This window comes from Zootermopsis nevadensis, unplaced genomic scaffold, assembly GCF_977971745.1.
Source record: "Zootermopsis nevadensis isolate Lab colony 2312 unplaced genomic scaffold, Znev_1.0 Znev_ptg000002l, whole genome shotgun sequence".
Taxonomy (NCBI): domain Eukaryota; kingdom Metazoa; phylum Arthropoda; class Insecta; order Blattodea; family Termopsidae; genus Zootermopsis; species Zootermopsis nevadensis.
The window spans coordinates 9,340,237-9,349,515 of record NW_028259134.1 but is presented as its reverse complement, the minus strand read 5'-3'; positions in this window follow the sequence as shown (position 1 = coordinate 9,349,515).

The window sequence follows — 9,279 nt, the reverse complement described above, 5'->3', positions numbered from 1 at the left end:
GCATCTCTTGACGTTAGCTGACTTTATATGAAGCTCTGGAGTCCTGTACCGTGCCAATTCTACATCCTCGTCACGATCATGGGTCTGATGTAACGTGTGTCCGTCCCTTCTTTGACTTCCGTATCCATGACAACACCTGTGTTATTTGGCCTGATGAATGCGACGTTTTACGTCTTTCTATGTTTAGACTTTCCGTTCTTCCAATACCTACAAACGAGAAGACCATAATTTCCTGTACAGTAGGCAAATTTTACTGCACGTTTACCGTCTGCCACGATCTGATCGTGCAACAATATATCTGTTGGAATTTATTCAAGTCAAGTAATCATTAATTTTAACGTTAGCGTACTTTCCTTGTTTTGTGTCAACATGTCTGTGTCTCTGTACATGTTCCTGAACATAGATAGATGAACAGACGATTGATATGTGTCATACATACGTACACGTACGTAAATGCATATATATATATATATATATATATATATATATATATATATGCGGATAGGCAGAGATAGATGGGTGGATGGGCAGATAGACGAACGTTCTAAGGGACAGACAGACAGACAGACACGTGGATGAGTTGGTTTAGATGAGTATACAGATAAATAGGTACGTAGGTGGGTACTTGGTTTAGTTAGATATTTTTATCATATGTTAGATGATTGATAAATGAGTTATGGTTAATGAATTTAATTTCTAATTGAATAAGAATATGGTGTTCCTCACGCTTTAGCGGAAGCGGAGACCACCTTCAGTCTCTGTCTTTAGCGTATTTAATCGCATTCTTACAACAATGACTTGGGGAGACATTTTTGCAACAGTTACATTGATTCAGTCGATAAATTTATCTTTGATGGCATTGTTGCAACAGTAACCTTGTATACCATTATTGTAATTGTAATTTTCTCAATTGTCCTGCTGACGTCATCGCCCGGAGTGAGAAAACCTTTGAATGTGTTAGTGTACTCCAAGGAGAGAATCTGATTATGAACTGAGCAGCCCCTGTAGCTTGATCGTATCTGCACTGCATGTCCTTCTCATCAGCCACGTCACCAGGTCGTTTCATTAAAACAAACACCGTATCACGCCCTCGTTTGCATAGGCCAACACTTTCAGGAGTGCCAAGCCATGCTCGAAGCCGTCGCGTGCATTCTGTTATCAGAGCTCATTTCACTTTCGCCTAAATTTATAAACGCAGTTGCTTCTGATAATTAAAATTTAACGCAACTTCATTTAATCCCTTTTAATTGCATTTAATTTGATGTTAACCATGCATTATTTTCATGTAGACAGAGAGAGTTGAATTTCACATTGGGATTACAGCCAATTGGTTTAGAAGGAAACAGTGTAACATCATAACGAGTGGACCAAAAACGCGTGAATTGCTGGATACCAATTGAAATTTGACAACTGGTTTAGCAGTTTTAATTGAAATCAATTAAAATGTATCAAAAACATTTTTAAGTTGTGAGTTTAAATGTAAATGACCAGTTATTTGTAGTGTTTTAGCTTATTAGGAAGCTCCAACATTGACACTCATGAAAATTAAATATACATCAATACCAGTTTATTAACCGCACATTAGAGTGTATGATCTATGCGAATATCATCTTTATACAGTAGTGCACTGAATTACATTACAACATATGAACGCCTCGTATCTCCGTCTTGACCCAATTCAGTCCTGAAGATGGAGTCCACACGTTCCTCCGAAACGTTGGTAACCACGTACAATACTGCATGGCGTCACATCCCAATAAACATCTTCATAATTTGTGAGAACCTCAAATCTTTTACACCAAAGAAAACCCAGAACTTAAAAGCAGATCATAGCGACCTCTATTAAAAACACATAAACAGGAAATTATAGAACTAGTCCTATGCTTTTTTATTGCAGAAACTGAAAACCGATGTAAGTTTCATGGTGATAATACGAGCCAAAAATGACAAACCTTGTGTGCATTTGTTTATCACTGACCTTCTTCCAGCAAGCCAAGACAAACTGAACTCATATTAAATTCCGTCAGTAGTGAAAATGCCGTAACGACAGACAGACACGAGATAAAGAATTCGCTTCGCTGCCCAATAACAGCAGCCATTAGAAAAGTGTATACAATAAGAAATCTTAAATAAAACAGTCCTAAGACTTCTGTAGATAAACTGGGAATCCATAAATTCATTCACCCCCAGCCCCTACGTTTCGAACCTGCACTTCAAGACCGCTCTAGCCTCATATGCGCGACCACCGTGATCGATTTTTCTTTGGTTAAATTCACTGTATGTTTATTTGTTTTTGAAACCTGTTCTCATACAAAGAGCTCTTCATTTCTACGTCAGGTGAAATAGATTGTTACCAACGCTAACGAAATCGTGTGCGTGTGTAGTTCACACAAATTCCGTGAAACGGTAACATTTCGCTTCGCCTTTTTTTTTGTGCCTTTTCAATAAGCTTTTTGTGCGTTTTATCAGAAGCTATTTAATAAGAAAGGACATTTGTTTTGTAAATCCTTGCTTTCCAAAGATTGTATTGAGAGTTAAATCTTCAAAATTTATTTTTCTTTTTGTTACATACCAACTAGACATTTCTGACAAATTACATTACAATCGAACATTTCCGTCTTCTGGATTATTGCGCTGTATAGTCATCAGGGACGGAGGCAGTATGACCTCTGAAACGTTGGTTAACATCCACCAGACTACACAGCACAACAACCCAGAAGACAGAAATCTTCATACTCTGATGACGGCGGCAGTATGACCTCTGAAACGTTGGTAAACATCGACCATACTACACAGTGCAACAACCCAGAAGACAGAAATCTTCATACTCTGTGCTGTGAAAACCTCAAATCTTACATACATTACAATCGCCAGTGTCGAGTCCGGAAGATTATGACGTCTCATCTATTTCAATATTACATAAAAGCTTTAATTCACTATCTCGTTTATGTTATAAAAAGCAGGATTATACGTGCTAGTAATACTTAGTTTTGTATTCCATTATTTGCGCTGTACAGTGTAAGACAAATGCGGTATTGGTCCTCAAAAACCCCACTGTTATTTTGCCGTTCTGAAAGCGACTGGCTTTGTGTTGACTGCTGATACGGCAAAATATATTTCTTTCTAATTGAGGCTTTGGCTACTACAGTGAGCTATGCATCTCTGCTTCGACGATTGCATTTCAAGGGCAGGCCTCCCTGAAAAACATTCAGAGAGAGCGCTCCCTGCTGTTGATTGTTTAACTTAGTCCTTAGTTTATACTGCTGCTTGAGTCAATTGTACAAATTGCTCCATTTTCTGTACACTTTACAATGGCTAATATTCTCAACTTTGTTTTAATTATACTTTCCTTACAGTTTTCTTATACCCAACTAATGGTATATAACAGGGCTTTATCTAAGTATTCTTTCGTGGAATTTAAGCAGTATAAGTTTATTGAAAATGCTTATTTTTCTTAGCAGTTACATTCTTTCGTGGTATTCTAAAATGAGGCAGTTTATTTCACAGGGAAATAGCATCGTGAGAGGTCTAATATTCAGTTGTTTCAAACGCAATGAAATTCTAATTAACCGATTTCAGACAGACTGAATATTTATGATTTCATTAAAAATAACCAAATTTCTCAAGGATATTGTACAAACCGCATTTTACACATTACAAGTTCTAATAACGAAATGAGTTTGAGATATTTTTAATTAAAAGTGACCTGTCTGTTCACTCTTACTCTACCCCATTACGCATCGGTCTCGCTCTAATTCATTTTACTCCTTCTCGTTTTGTTTGTGTTAAATAATCAAATTATAAATTGTTCGTACATGCTCACAGCAGGGTACACATTAGCTTTGTACTTTTCCTAGCGACTTGCTGTCACTTCAAGACTTTCGTCTCTTTGTGTGCGGGAGTTTCTGCTCTTCGTTATCTTCATTTGTCTTCTTTCGGCGTCCTCTTCTTGTTTTCAATCGCTTGCACTTTCTGTAACAATATTACATTTTTAAATTTACATTTATTTTTACTTACCTCTGTCTGCCAGCTGGAAAGGAGCCACTCATAACGAAAATGGGAGAATGTTATTGAAATTTATCGTAAATAAGTGGCACTGCTTTCTAGACTCTTCGTTGTCTCAGAGGTTTTGCTGCCCGGGTCTTTCTTGAGAAAGTGAAAGATATTCTGCTTGTGAGGCAATCTTATATTTTATGCAATTCGAAAAATCAGCACTATGTTTACAGATAGTTAAATGCATTTGATGCTTTGCACCTTATTTATCCAAGATACATTTTAATATAATCTAATCTAGGAAGATAGTGTCTTCTGGGTTGTAGCGCCGTGTAGTCTGGTAGAAGTTTACCAACGTTTCAGATGTATTTGCTGCCTCCATCGTCATGTGTGTATTCATTCAGAAATTGAAAACAAATTCCCCAGACGTATCGTGACGAAACAAATGTATACGTTGTGTCGTAATATGTACTTCGCGGCTCGTGTCCCGCCCCTGGCGCGCACGCAGCCGGTATTACAGACATGCACTTGGACAGGCCAGGTCGCATGAGAGTGTCGATTTATTTGCAACCAGCAGCGAGATATGAAAATATACACAGGCAACATTAAGACAAAAATAACCAGACTCAGGTGAGAATTATGTATAACTTCAGATTCCGTGTATACGTTTATCATAGAAAGCCATAATTGTTCCTAAGTTCGGTACATCAGTGACTGTCCATCCTGAATCCTGATACTTGCAGTAAGTCCTTCCCCGTATGTCTAGAATGGGCACATGAAAATTAATAGTATATCAGCCTAAACTATCACTGAATAATGAAGTGATCATTTGAATTCAAAAGACGCAATGTCGTGCGTCAGTTGTCATTTTTAGACACGTTCGCATCGCTGCTGATCGCCTATTAAAATAGTTTCGTCCGTCTGTCTGCATGAATGAAACAACTCGAGGGAGACTGAACGGATTCTCACTAAATTTAATACTGGAGATATTTGCGAATATTTGTCAGCACGTTAAAATGTTTATCATACAGCAATTGGAAATTTACATGAAGACCTACATGTGTTTATGCGTTCCGAAGTGACAAAGGTCAACTTTCAGAATCAAAGTCTGGCAATGCGCCAGAAGTGTTACGTTATGCTTACATTTCCTAACTTTTTATACACTACAGAAGACTGAGTGCAGCTGCTCTTAACGAAGACATATTTTCGAATGCTTTATTTACTATTTTAAATACCTCATTGGTCTCTATGTACGTTTATTATGGAATAAAATGTAAATAGTAACATATAGTTCCTTCCAACCTCACCATATATATTGAGGCATTTGATGAATAATGTCGTAAGTTCTTCCCAGAACATATTTTTACTTTTTGGAACAAACGAATAACATACGTCCTTCATAATCTCGTAAACATTCCCTGTTCTAGCATTACTGTCTGATCTTTAGTAGATAAATTAGAAGGTACAAATCATGTAACAGAATTGCTCAATTAATATAAATCAAGTGATGATGAGAGATACACAGTCTAAATAACAATATATTGCAGCGTTTAGGGTAACTGTTATATTTATCGCACGACGACGATGTAAAATTCTAAACACGAGACACTGCTGTTTCTGCCACTACGTCAGATCCTTAAAATATGTAATGTAGTGAGATACCGGAATTTTATTGTTCTGTGTCTTGTCTCCAGACTTTTAAGGAAATATTCGCTCTTGATTGTTTCTTAGTTAGTTGACACTATATGAAGTTAAGACATTATATTGTTCAAAAGGATGGCAGACAAAGACAATGAGGGGCGAGTAGATAAGGATTTGAAAAAATGCGGTCAATGTTCATAACAATATATCACGGAATTTGTCTTGAGAGACCGAGAAAACTCAGGAAAAAATTCAGTTGGAGTAATTGGTAACTTCGTTTAGATTCGAACCGGGTCCCTTCCAAACACAATTGTAGAGGATTGCTCTTAAACAGATCTATCTCGGTTTCTAGAAAGGAAATAGAAACTGAACTAGAACATGGGAGGTATCTTTACTAACATCCATCAGCATCAAAGTCTTCTGTCCACAACGCATTACACCCGTCTCTTGAACGAACTTCCTGCCCTAAGTACTATGTTCTTCTTGTTGATAAGAAGGAACTAGTTTTGTGGGTCTTTTATTGTCCATTCTGTCACGGTGGTTTAACATTTTGTCTCTAATTGTCTGTTCTTCTATTTAAGTCATATTTACACGGTCACGAGCTTTATTGATTTTTCTTACGTTATTTTTTGATGTTGCCTGTATGTATGAACTTCCATAACTGTGTTAAGTTAAGTATGTTAAGGCGCAGGCATTCATTTAGCCTGAAAATTTTCCACCAATTGTCTATTATTCTTTGAATATTTTAGGCTATATCTTGTTTTATTTAGTGGCTATAAAAATAAAAACAAGTAAAAAATTAACGACAAACAGGTACGTTCCATATTCGTAATACTATTCTGTATGAAATTATAGCAGCTTTTACTTCTTAATTTTAAATTCCTGAATTATTTGTTGTTGTTTGTTTACCTGTGGCTCATGAGAAGAGATGAGAAACGCATACAAAATTGTAGTTAGAAAACTTTAAGAGAACAGATTTTTTGGGAGACCTGGACGTAGAGAAGAGTTTAATATTAACATTTTCCCTTGTTTCAGAAGAAACAACTGGTAGAATTTTAATTATATGTATAAAGCCATAATAACAAGCATTCCCTTGATATTGTAGTCTCCAAATATCACGAACCTATCTTATGTTTCTTAGCGTAGTTATCAGATATTAGTTGCATTTTCAAATGTTCACAGATTATTTATTACACCAAAACTTGTGTTGTGGTGTAACTCCTGTCTTTATCAGTCAAGTTACACTTAATGTTGTACTTCTTATAAGTTCTCGCCCAGATGTATAGAGTCGCGCCGCCATCCGAGAGTTAATATTATTAGTGGCTGCAAATTTTAAAAGAGAATTGTGTAAAGGTTTCAGAAAACCACTCACTCACCCATTCACCCCACTTCCTTTTTACTGGAAAGCGTTAGATCGTGCTTTGAAGTTCGAAGTTTTTCGCGAAACCGGGACACACGTCCGCGCGGGGCCTGTGTGACGCCGTTACAAATTTTGGAAAAGGGTGAGGTTTTCGAATATATACAAAATAACCAGTTGAATATGTGTATTTGGTCCAAGGGTACGTCCAAAATTTAACGCTAGTCTTAATACAAATGACTGATGATTGTGCCGACCAGTAGGTGAGTTTTGAGAATTCAAAACGAGGGGAAATAGAGAATCACCTCCCACGTCACTTATTGGGCAGAGGAGTATCAACCCCGGAATACCTGGACCTGAATGTACCAGCTGAAAGGGAACCAGGTGTAGATGAAGCCGAAGGTTAGAACTATTCTCATCGCGGACCACGAATGAATTCTCTCACGAATTCGGGCAACCATCTAGAGTTTAAATAACTGAGCCAGATGGTCGGAATTAGTACGCAGAAAACCAAAACAATAATCATTAACTTCTGCATGAAATTGTTTCAGATTTTAAGCAAGTTTGTATCGTGACGAAGTGCATGACAAATCTGCTAGTTACAAATTCACGAATGAAATCAGTATTCCCAGCCATCTGGGCACATCGAACGTTAATGTGCATCGGTCTAACCATCCGATTGGCTGTTCCTTCATATGACCTCCGAGATTACCAGTGGTCAGGCCCTGACTTGATTTCATCTCTCTCGTCAAAGCACCTGGCAACCTGAGCTAGAAACGCATTACCCTCGAAACCACTTCGCCGTCTGCGAGGCTCTGAAGATGAGCATTGGTTGAGAAGTACGATGGCCTCCATCGAGTGATGGGCAGGTGTAATGGGTGTACAGAAATTTATATTAATTTATCCCTTATAGTCCTAAAGAATGGAAGCATTAATATAAGGTTACATACAATCAGGACATTTCTTCATTCGCTGAATTCCTTATGCATATTCCCTTGAACATTGCAGTGGACTGAAAGGTTTATTAAGCAAGAGTTTAAGACCGTTTAAACACATTCCGATACTTTGCGTCTGAAGGTCATTTTCTTATAAGACAACTCCCGTAAAAACCGGATTCGAACCTGGGGCTACAGAAATCAATGGAGTGAGTATCAGATTATATCAAGGCCGTCAACTGAAAATGTTACGAGTCCTAATTGTTCATTGACGAAACAGAAAGCCGGATTACGTGTACATCTCGCGTTTAGTAATGGGAAAATACACAAACTCCTCCCCATAAATTTTTCATGTGAGTATAAAAAACAGAGAACTTGAAAAATTTGCATATTGGTTTGTGCTCTTCAATAAATGAGAATGAGATGGGCGAGACATATAGCACACATGTATAAATATTGTTTGGACAACATTGAGTGTGATTGAAGTGACTCAATATGTATTCCAATGGCGAATTTTTGTGAACATAACAGTGTTCCGACTCCCTACCATGTAAATCATGTTTAATTATCGTCCAAATAAAGACTAAATTATAAGATCGCATTCATTATGTCAAAACAAAAAGGATTCCGAAACATTCAATGAAATATATTATTATTGTTGTTGTTGTTGTTGTTGTCGGTATGTGAGATGTTTATCGATACCTGGGGCTCGAATGGATCGAACTGAGCTCCCGTACAAGGCAAGGGCGGTTTTGTGCGTTCTTCTCGTCGCCAATTAGCTTATTCATCCTAATTAGCCTACGTCTTTCGTTCCCAGTAGCAGCGTCAAATAATACGGCGAGTTGCATATCTTAAAAACATGCCAGGTTATCATCATCTACATGGAGTAGCTCTTACAGCCGAAGATGAAAAGCTGTTTGGTACAACTGAAGCCCTCGCTACTGGCGTGGTCAAGCACCAGACTGATACGAATCCTTCCATTATTAGACTGGTTTCAAACATCGTGACTGCAGAAAATTTCATACAAGTTACGATGACCCTTCGGTTACCATTAGTAGCCTGCATAAAATTATTTCTTTTCCTCTTTTCGCGAACGGCCTGTTCTTATTTCATACTTTCCTAAGAAGATGGCTTCACAAAATTATAATCTGTCATCTTATTTGAATGTCGCCCAACGTTGTTACTAAGCCACAGGCTAGTACAGTTCATACTGATGACAAAATGTTAGAATAGAGCAAGAAGGCGAGGTCTTCGTCATATAATGTTGGTACGGTTTCATATTAACAGTACACAAGTCGAATAAATTAAACAAGAGACCGCCTGTCATGAGGTTTTCGTGATTGTCCTTCGTCT